Below are 11,032 nucleotides of genomic sequence, written 5' to 3'. Positions count from 1 at the left end.
AGGTGAATACTTCAATTTTTGTTCACATGCTTTGTTTTCTCGTGAGAATCAAAATTGCCCAAATTTCAATCTTTATGCTAATATTACTACATATCCCTTAAAAAGAAAAAAAAAGAAAAGAAAAATATAAGGATTTTTAAATTAAAACTCAGGACAGGATGAGACTGAAAACCAAATTCCCATTTAGTTCCAAATGAAATGAAATGAAGAAAACTTGGTTTCTAATTGGGGGTGGAGTGGGGGTGGGATGAGAAAACCAAAACAAAGTCCAAGCATCAGCATCCTTCTCCTTACCCCGCCCCACCCCACACACCACCAGCAGGAGCCCAGTATGTGTGGTCTGCTGGACTCATGAGCCTGATCTAGGCTCGATGGCAGCATCCTTTCCTGTCCAGTGAGACGGCACCAGGGACACTCTCTGATGTCGTGGGATTTTGTGTGGCTAGTGGGTTGTGGGGTGGGGTTTTCAGGATCTTCATGAGGCTCCTTGTTTAGCTCCACTAGCCTCTCCCAGCGCCTTTCTCCCCAGGGCAAGGGCTCCATCAAGAGTGGCTCCTACTCAGCTGAGGGCTGTAGACTGTCCTTCTCTTCTCTGTTCTCTGTCCCAATCTCATCATCTTCAATCTCTCCCTCCTCCCCACTGAACTTGTCATGGGCCCACTTGGGGCTGGTACTGGATTTCCGGAACATGAACCGGCCCCGGCCCCGGGCCCGGGGAAGGCTCCTCGGCCATGGCCTCGGCTCATCCATTTGTCGCTGCCCTCGCCTTCCCGGTCATCATGCAAGTAATACTTCTTGCTTTTTGGATCCCACTCTTCTTCCCGGCTTCTCTTTTGAAAATCATCATTGCTGTTGTTGTTTTTATAAGAATAGTTTCCTCTGCCCCAACCTCTCCCTCTTGCTCGAAACTGTTCTGCTTCTTTGATCCTTTGTGGGTTTCCTCTGTCTTTTCAGTTGATCTTTCTCTTGAGTGGCTAGAGTCTCTGGAATCCACCAACTCTCTTGATTTACCCCGCTTAAGATCTCTCTCCTTATGTTTTTTACAACGTTCAATATCAAGACGAAGATCAACAGGATCATCTTTGTATTTCCCTTCAGCCTTGTAGCCAGGTTCTCGTGGACTTTTCAATTCCTAAGTCAAACCATGCTTTCTGAATGTCCTGGGGGAAATGTCTATCCTCCTGTGTATCTCTGGGCTTTTCTTATTTTTAGCTGCTTCTTGTTCATTTCCTCGTTTTAGATATTTAGTAAAGAGGTTCATGCAATGTCATTCCAGAGGATCCAAAGTGATGCTTTTTAACGTGATGAACAATGGTCACTATGTTCTGGGCAAACAGTTCTGAGGGGCTACGCTGAGACTGAGCTGACTGTATGTGCTGAAAAATTGATCGGAATTCCTGTTCCTTTTTGTTGCTATGGACTAGATTCCGACAAAGCTTTTGTTCCTGAACCAATAAGCCACTGGGTCGTGCAAGGTCCTCATAGAAGGAGTCCATCCGGACATTGACCTGGGCCTCCCGAGTAATGGAAAAGGAAGACTTCCCTGAGGAAAAGTCTCCTTTGTTTCCCAGCTTGTCACGGCTCTCAGAGGTCTTCCTTGGGGGAAGTGATGAACTTTTCTCCTGGACTGTCTTGTATGCAGTCACCCGGAAATTCTTTTCTGGCACAAAGCCCCTGTGCCCACTGTCGCTCGTCTTGGACCCTCCACGCTCTTCATTTTGGGATCTTTCTGTGAAAGGCTCCTCCTCCAGCACCTCTGCTTTCCTCTGCTTTTCCTTCCCTGCATGCAGGCTCTCCCACTTGCCTGACTTCTCTTCCTCCTGGTTTTTGCTTGCACCGGATATGACTTTAGACATAAATTTGGGCTCATCATCAAACTCGGGTTCCTTCCTTCCCTTACTCTTGTCCTTATCTTGCTCATCCATCTCCTCCTTGTGGAAATCAGCCATCTTTTTCTCAAAGTAATCCCTTAGCTTATACTTTTTGGGTGACTGGATGCCTCGGAACTGGCTTCTCAGTGTCCGACTTGGGAGCAAATGGATCAGATTTCATTTTGACATCAGCATCAGAGAAGCCCTCTTTCTCCTTCAGCTTCTCTTTATCAGCATTTATTTGTTTCTGCTCCTTATCCTTTCCATTCTCTGTCTTCTGCTCTTCCAAATACCTTTTTGAGTATGCTGCTCCCCCCAAGCAGCGCTCTCTTCTTTCTGAGATGAACCGTATGCAGAGCCAGTGGCTGGTGGACTCTTACCCACAGGACTCTTTTTGGATGGACTCAAAGAACCAAAGCCATGGTCGAACTGACCTTAGTGTGCTCCAGACTGATATCCAGCACCACCTGAGCCCATAAAGAAATTAGAAAGTGGAGGACTAGGTTTTGCCACAGGGCTAGGGCATGGTGACCTTCGCCTAACCACTACAGACTGGAGGGGACTTTTGAGAGCCCTCCCTTCTCATTTTATTTATTTATTTATTTATTTATTTATTTATTTATTTATTTATTTATTTATTTTGGTTTTTCGAGACAGAGTTTCTCTGTGTAGCCCTGGCTGTCCTGGAACTCACTCTATAGACCAGGCTGGCCTCGAACTCAGAAATCCGCCTGTCTCTGCCTCCCAAGTGCTGGGATTAAAGGCGTGCGCCACCACCGCCCGGCTACCTTCTCATTTTTTATCATCAGAATTTAGAAGAAAAAACATTTTCAACTTCTTGCTTGCTACTGCCTTGCATATCTACTAAACTGAACTATTTGTTCCCAGAAAAATGGTTGAATGAGAACACTGAATACAAATGGCTCTGATCTGGACAAAAATTCTTTATGCTCTTACTCCTCCTAGACCCATTGTTCAAAGTAACTAATTGAGCCAGTTAATATATTTATGTACTTGCAAAAGAACATATTACAGGGTAAGAAATGAACATATTCATTCTTAAAGGACAGCAAATATCCTGATGGATGTGAATTAATGCTTTATCTTTACTAAATTTGGGGAGGGAAACTGTTCTTTAGTACTCGGTGTACTGGTATAAGAAACTCTTAATAATTCTTACCTTAGCTTTGCTTTACACGCTATTATTATTATTTATTTCCTTAGCCCAGGAGTAGAGAAATTCTAGTTCCATACTCTTAGGAAGCATCATTCTAGTAGAGTGTAGACAAAAATTACTCAGTTCTCAGTCATTGAGATTCTGAGTCAGATTTTTAAACCCATAATTCAGTAACAGTTTAAATTGATTAAATTTTTAAATTTCAAAATTTTATATACTAAAAAAAATAAGAGATCTTAAATATACCTTATAGATAACTGAGTGATTCATTTTTTTACTATCCTATTGATAAGGATAATAATACAGTAAACACTATAATTTATTATTTCAGATATAGCTGGCTTTGAAAAAACTTAATAATCTTAACTGTAGTTATATCATCTTTTGCTAAGAGAATTTATTGATTACTCTTGGGAGGAAGTTGTCACTTTTATTCACAACTCTCTAGTAATATTTAAAGTGTTTTATTGATATAGACTGTGCTATATTAATTTTTACATACAGTTTACTCCTATTTAGGATCCATGAAAATAAGTTTTAAAATAATAGATTGAAATTCTCAAGATATCCATGAATTCTAGTTCATTGCTCTTGTTAAAATGTAGATTTCTAGTCTCAATTTACAGAATTACTGATGCAACAGACCCCTGATGGAAAATAGAGACTGGTTTCATAGCAATTATCTTAGACAACTCTAATGCATATCTGCTGATCGTATTTATGGAATAGCTTTTACTAGCACTGGGAATGTTGGTGCATTGTAATCCCAACATTGTAGAAGTGGAGGCAGGGAGATAAGAAATTCAGGACAAGTCAGAAATTTAGAGTGAGTTTTTGGCTAGGCTGGGCTACAAGAAAGAGAGATCAAAAAGTAAATGAAATAAACTGCCAAACAAAACTAACAACATTGGTTTTATTTGTTTTGTCTGTCTGTTTGTTTGTTTGTTTTGGTGATTTTGACAATTGTCTTATGTGCAAAAATAAATGTAATGAGTTCTGAACTACCATAAGAATAGAATAAGAAATTGTAAACCCCATAGAGAAGAGTTTTTTTCCACCCTTTGGTATTTTAATGTTTTTATATCTCAATAAATTGTAGAAACAATTTGGAAGGGATGTAGTAGATTCTTATTGAATGTCTCTCACTACATTCTTAGAAGTTCTGTATAAAAATCCTGCTAAGTCACATAAAGAAAACTGAGGCTCACAGAATTTGCCTCTTGCCCAACATCATAGTGCAAAGTCCAGCTGCACATGCTGTTCATTCTAACTTTGAAATCATTGTTGTTTTCTTTTCTGTAGGCTTCTTAGGGTATGGAGCTCAGATATGAGCATCTAAAACAGCCTGCTTCAGTAGATCTGAAAAGGCATTTAACCTCTGTGTTAATTTACCATCTGCAAAATAAGAACAGAAATAATTAAATAAGATGGGTTGTGAGAAGTAATCAGTGCATGTTCAAAGAGGGAGGTGAACATGTAAAAGTAGCATCTAATCATGCCATTATTATTATTATGAACAATAATATCATCAACATTAAGTTCACAACTCAATCCATGATTCCTTGACCCAGCAGCTCTGATAATTATTATTGATAATAAATAAGGATAAGAAATGATGGTAATCAAGGTCTGAATCTCTTAAAATCTTTATGGGATAGGAGAAAAGAAAATTTAAATCTTTCCTTTATATCACATATAACTGGATTTGGATTTATTGAATATTTTTGTGTTTCTTTCTCTTTCTCTTTATATTTTCTAAGTCCTACATGGGATAATGGAGTAAATGAGCCACTATGCAAAAATGCATCTTAATGCCAACAATGATAGCAGCTGCAACATATAGTTAAGACAGGGGGTTACCATAAAATGTGGGATATTTTATGAAATTCATAAATACACGATTGTAAGAAAGTTACCTTTTTTATAAGTGTGAGTCCAGAGGTTAGGGAACTTCAGAGAGTTCAAACTCCACATATGAATATTCTGTGAGTCACAGAACTTCCACTGTCTGATCTGAAAAATGAATGTGAGAACCTTAGCTCAGTTCACAAACATATTTTAAAGACCAACTAATGTGATCTTTGTGAACCTTCGGATGATCTTTAGCTCAGTTTTCAAAGGGGCTCAAAAACACAAAGCAAACAATGTAAATCATGGATATACATATAAACTGTACACCTTATTAACATAATTTGTGAGTTTCAAAATAAAAAGAAACTCAGTCTTATATTTGCAATGTGCTATTACAGGATGATGTTTCCCTTGTCTGAAAATAAGGCTGTTTAGTCAAGGCAGCACCCAGGGCTTGTGTTATCCATCTGTCTGAGAATGTGTGGGTAACTCCTCAGAGGTCATGTTATGGCCCCTCAGTGTACCAGAAATTTAGAAAATTTAATGGTTACGATTGATTTTAACTTGATAAGAAATAGGATACCCTAGGAAACAAGCTTCTGGGAATGAGTACACAGGGTGGTCTTAATTAGATTAACTGAAGTGGAAATATATGTCTATTGTGGGTGACACTATTCTCTGTTCCAGTAACACGAACTATGCCAGAAGGAGAGAGTGAGCTGAGCACACAGTATTATTACTTTCTGGGTCTTGACTGAGGATGCAATGCAACTATCCTCTTAAAGCTCCACTGTCATAGTTTTTCTATGATAGTAGACTATGATCTTGAATCATACTGTACCCTCAAGTTGCTCTTCTCAGAGAAGCTTACCAAAACAGAAAAAAAAAAACAAACTAAGACACATAGCATGATAACTTCCTTTCTGGATTGAATAATTTTCTTTAATGTAAGTTAACCAGAGAAGTAGCCCTGATTTGATACTTCAAACTCAGAACATATATAATGTAAGACTAATTCACATTTTGTACATTTAAGATAAATAGTTCCAATTATATAAATGTGTAATGAAAATGTAAACATAGCCAAAATATGCCATTTTTTCCCTTGGATATATAACTTTTGCAAAACAATTTGAATTTCTCATTTATGAATAATGGAGTCTTTATGCTTTAAGTATAGTCATAGACATATTTGCTAAGAGAGTAAGGCATAAGTAGAAATACAACAAGACAGAATCTAGGTATTATAGCGTTTCTTCTCTTCACTTTCTTCAGGAATTAAGCCATTGTTCTATTTAATTTCATGTTTATCTTGGTGTGATATCAGGTACTTTATAGAGGAGAGTACAATTAGGCTAGTAAGAGGTCCATAACTTATTGACTGGAGCTCAGCTGACTCCAGGTGTATGATAGGCAGGTAATTGCAGGCAAATCAAGACAAGAAGAACCATTGTTTGGGTGTAAAAAGTCAAGAATAGTAATTATAAATGCCAGTGGACATCACCATTTTATGGGTGACTAGGAAGCAATTACAAAGTTGCAAACGTATGTAATGAAAAACTTCAAGTCTAACATTTCTTCTTATAAATTTTGTGAATAAATTAAAGAAAAGGCTACCTAGCTTTAAACTCAAAATAATCTATCATGAGTTAACTAACAATCACATTTAAAAATTTTAAGTATATAAGTTTGCAAAAGAATACTTAATTGTGGTATAATATGTTGCTGGGGTTAATCAAGAAAGATTTTAGTGTAAGCAACAGTTTTGGAGACGTTGGCCAATGAACCATTAGGCCCATTGCTTAAATACTTTGGAAAGACTACACGTCATCACAGTAGTGCATGAAAAAGCAAAGCTCCTCATATTATGAGCTGAGAAAAAAGAAAGAAAGGACAAGATAGGTTCCATAGTTCTTTGAATATTATGCTCTCAATAATTTATGGACCTCTTACTAGCTTCACAAAGGTTCCATTACTTCAAAATAGGACCAATCTAGAGGCTAATATTTTAACACACAGACACTGAGGGATAATCCAGATCCAAATTATGGAAAATATCTAGTCGCGAAATTAAGACAGATGGCTTCTCTCTAAAGAGGACTTACAGAGGACCCAGGTTAAATTCCCAGAACCCATATGGTGACCTATAACCATCTGTAACACTAGTTTCAGAAGGTCTGAAACCTTCTCTAGCCTCCAGAGACACTGGACTCCTATTGTGCACTCATATACACAAAATTAAAATATGTAAGTTTTTACAAATGAATTTGATATTTTTTATTATTGCCCTTTTATTTGCTTTAATTTTCATTTGAGGAGATTTTGTTGAGAGAGAGAGGTTCCTGTCTGCAAGCACAATGGAGTATCATTCATAGTGTCAGGGATTGGTTCTTGCCTGTGGAATGGGTCTAAATCTGAAGCTGTCATTGGTTGGCTACTCCCTCAGTCTCTGCTGTATCTTGGTGCTGGTCTAACTGGGTGTCTGCATGTAGAAGAATGCAAACAGATCTATATTTATCATCCTGCTTAAAACTCAAGTCCAAATGAATCAAAGACCTAAACACAAAACAAGCTACACTAAATCTAATAGAACAGAGAGTGTGGAATAGCCTTGAACTCATCAGTACAAGATATAACTTTCTGAACAGAACATCAATGGCTCAGGCACTAAGACCAATAATTAATAAATGAGATCTCATGAAACTGAAAAGATTCTGTAAGGCAAAGGACACCATGATTAGGACAAAATGGCAGCCCACAGAATGGGAAAAGCTCCTTAATAACCCTACATTTGAGAGGTCTAATATCCAAATATATAAAGAACTCAAGAAGCTAGACATCAGTAATCCAAGTAATGCAATTTAAAAATGGGACACAGAGCTAAACAAGGAGTTCTCAACAAAGGAATCGTGAATGACTGAAAGGCCCTAATGAAATACACATGGCGTTCTTTGCAGAGTGGAGAGGTTGAGATATCTAGGAACAGTTAGGAAGGGAACAAATAAGATCAAAATATGTTGAATGAAAATAATGAAAATAATGATAAAAAATCTAACAGTAGTTTTGTTGTTAATTGCAGAAAATATCTTGACTTTCTATAAAGTTAAATGCCGGAGGCCATGAGTAACTACCATATTTGTGTGTGTTCTCTTAAATAAAAACAGAACCAAAGCACATTATCTTGAGTGTGTGTGTTCTTTGTTATATGTGTGGCTAGATACTGGAAAGGGATGTCAGTGAAGGCATTCCTAACATTTAATCTTTACTAAATTATTATCTAGAACTCTTTTGTCAAATATTCCCAGAACTTAGACCTTCTGTGTGTTTCATTGAGGAATATACCTTGAATCTCTTGTCTGTTTTGTTGTTGTTGTTGTCTGTTTGTTTGTTTTTTTTATGGAACTGTCATTTCCTCACTGATGATTGTTTTTCTCACTTGAAAAGCAAAAGTTTGGGACAAGATTACGCCCATATTTCCATTAAGTGGTATTGAAAGTATCTGTATTAGTTCAGGATCCTCCAAGTCCAAGTTCTCAGCACAAAGGATATTTATGTGCTCTCAGATTGACAAAGGTCAGGGAGTAAGATACAAAGATAGACGATAGAGAGCAAATGGGAAGAGAGCAAGGGAGAAGGGGAATCGGTATTTGTCCAGGAATGGGACAAAGGACTTCCTCTGGAAACAGAGGAGAAACATATGGAGGGAGAGCGGGAAGGAAAGAATAGAGATTTGCTGGGGAGGCAATTACTAGAGAGGATTGAGATTCGGGGGAGGCCCCAGAGACCTTATGGGGGTAACTCTAGCTGAGGCACCTAGCAGTGGTGGGATATGGATTGTGAATGTGTTTATTTCCTGTAGTCAGGCAGAACTTGCAGTGGAGGGATAAAGTCAGCAAACCACACATAAAACCTTTGATCCAAACAATTCTAATTTAACAACAAAAATAAAACTTAGCAAACAGAAATTTTAATTATTTTTAATTTCCCATATGTGACAAGCTGGTCTTGAACTTGATAAGCAGCTGAGTATGATGTTCAATTTCTGAATATTGACTTTCCTCTCCTGAGTGAGTGCTAGAATTACAATCATGTACCACAGTATCTGGTCTATGTGATTTGAGGACTTTGTTCCTCATAGACAAATACTCTACCAACTGAGTTATATCCCCAGCCCAAAATTAATGGCTCTATTCACTTTCTTTGAGGAGCAAAAGTGGTAATGTTGGTCACCAACTTTAAATACAGAAATAGCTTCACCCAGATATAGCATGCTCCTTCCTTATCTGAACTGAAATCTCTTGAGGCACCTTCTTGTACGAACACAGCTTCAAAAAGTCCCTGAAACTGAAGATAATCACTGTGCCCCTCTTTCCTGAGTAAACAATAATTCTGGTGAGGGTCACCTCAGAAAAGCCAAGCTGCACAGAAGACTCTTGAGATCATACCAGCTGCCTGGGAGAAGCAGAAAGTAGCTGAGCTACCTGGAACATATTTAAACTGAATCACTTGGAAGGGATGGTCTCCAACCTGTTGAGCTGCCTGCAGGCTGTGCAGTGCTCTACGTTTCCAGCTTTTGAGAGTTGTCACCCATTGTGGGGTGGGCTTTGTTGATTCAGCTGTCTCAGTCATTTCTGTTCTTGTAACTTCTCACTTCCAGTCCTGTAAGCAAACACTTATCCACATAGTTCCATAAGAAACCACTAACCCACAGTCCTGTAAGGAAATCTTCAACCACAATACTGTACATAAGGCCTTGGTACAAGTTCTACTTTGATCTGTTGTAGCTTCTAGGTCTAGGATAAGTAGATGGGATTGTTGAGACTCCTTGGGAAAAGTCTTGTTACACAGCACTATAACAATGTACCCCCAGAGATATGCATAGAATCCTGTGTCAATTAAACATAGTTTTTGGAGTTACAGAACTGGGAAAGAATGTGTGAATGTTATAGCAGTAAGACACCACCTCATTAAAATACACATTTGGTGAAACTATTACAGTGCACAGATTGAACCTTGATGTATGCAAATTAAAAAATAATTTAGAGGTTCACAGAATCTCAGGATGGAATGCATTAAGTGACAAAAGTTTCTAACTGTGTTACAAATACAAGAAATGATCTCACTGAAGGGAATTTTGGGAATGAGTGGAGTCTCTGAGACTACAGGCCAAAACAAGACATCAGAGTATGAAGGCTTGCTTTGCAGAAAATAGAGAAAGACGGTAACATACAAAAGTATTTGGGCTAGCAAGATGACTCAGCTGCTAATGACCTTTGTCCTTGGAGACAACCTGAGTTCTAAACTCAGGATCTATATGCAGGAAGGAAAGAACCAGTTCCCAAAACTTGTTCTCTAATCCCCATATGTTCCATCTTCCCCAAATTAATAAATATAAAATTAAATTTGATGTGTGTATATGTGAGTATATGCATGTGTTGCACACATACAAGCACTCACACAATTAGGTTAGTACAGAATATAGTGCTTGTTTTGTTGGCTAAAAGGCTTTAAAGGCAGTGATTTCTGTTATACAACATTGACATGTGTACATAATATCTGTATCTTCTTTACTAATACCATTCTAATAAAAGAAACAAGAGCTTCTTGGAGAAATGTCTGATTTAAGGTTGGCACAGAAAACTACAAAGCAAACCTAGATCATTTTGTAATGCCAGAAAATAGAATGCTGTCTTAACCAAGCACACACAGTAAAGGAGACATGTCAGAGAGACACAGCAGCCAATAGTGAGAGCTCCCAATGGTCCAGCATGGAACAATTTGGGAAATACAAGTTTATATAATATTGGGTTAAATCAAAAGCATAAGATAAATAGCCATGAATCAATGCGGATTTAATGAATGAAGAGGTAGGTAAATACAGAGGGGGATATAGGGAACCCATGTAGCTTTCCAAATAATTTTTGTATAGCTCTCATGCTCAGCAAGGCCGAATCCAGCTTCTTTAATTCTTTCATTCTCCTTTCATTTTTTCATTCCTTAAATGGAAGATGTGCAGAATGGCTTCCTTTTAACTCTCTGTCTCTCTCTGTCTCTCTCTCTCTCTCTGTCTCTCTCTGTCTCTCTACCTCTCTCTCTCTCTCTCTCTCTCTCTCTCTCTCTCTCTCTCTCTCTC

At 38.0% G+C, this 11,032-nt stretch overlaps 1 pseudogene; it reads right to left on the bottom strand.

The window, feature by feature from the left end:
- Window positions 1–555: 555 nt before the first annotated feature.
- LOC114636126 lies at window positions 556–5,061 on the bottom strand (annotated as a pseudogene).
- Between the last annotated feature and the right edge of the window lie 5,971 nt (window positions 5,062–11,032).

The sequence above is a fragment of the Grammomys surdaster genome, unplaced genomic scaffold, assembly GCF_004785775.1.
Source record: "Grammomys surdaster isolate TR1022 unplaced genomic scaffold, NIH_TR_1.0 122322, whole genome shotgun sequence".
NCBI classification, from domain to species: Eukaryota; Metazoa; Chordata; class Mammalia; order Rodentia; family Muridae; genus Grammomys; species Grammomys surdaster.
Note: the sequence above shows the minus strand (reverse complement) of the source record. Positions and strands in the feature narration are given on the sequence as shown.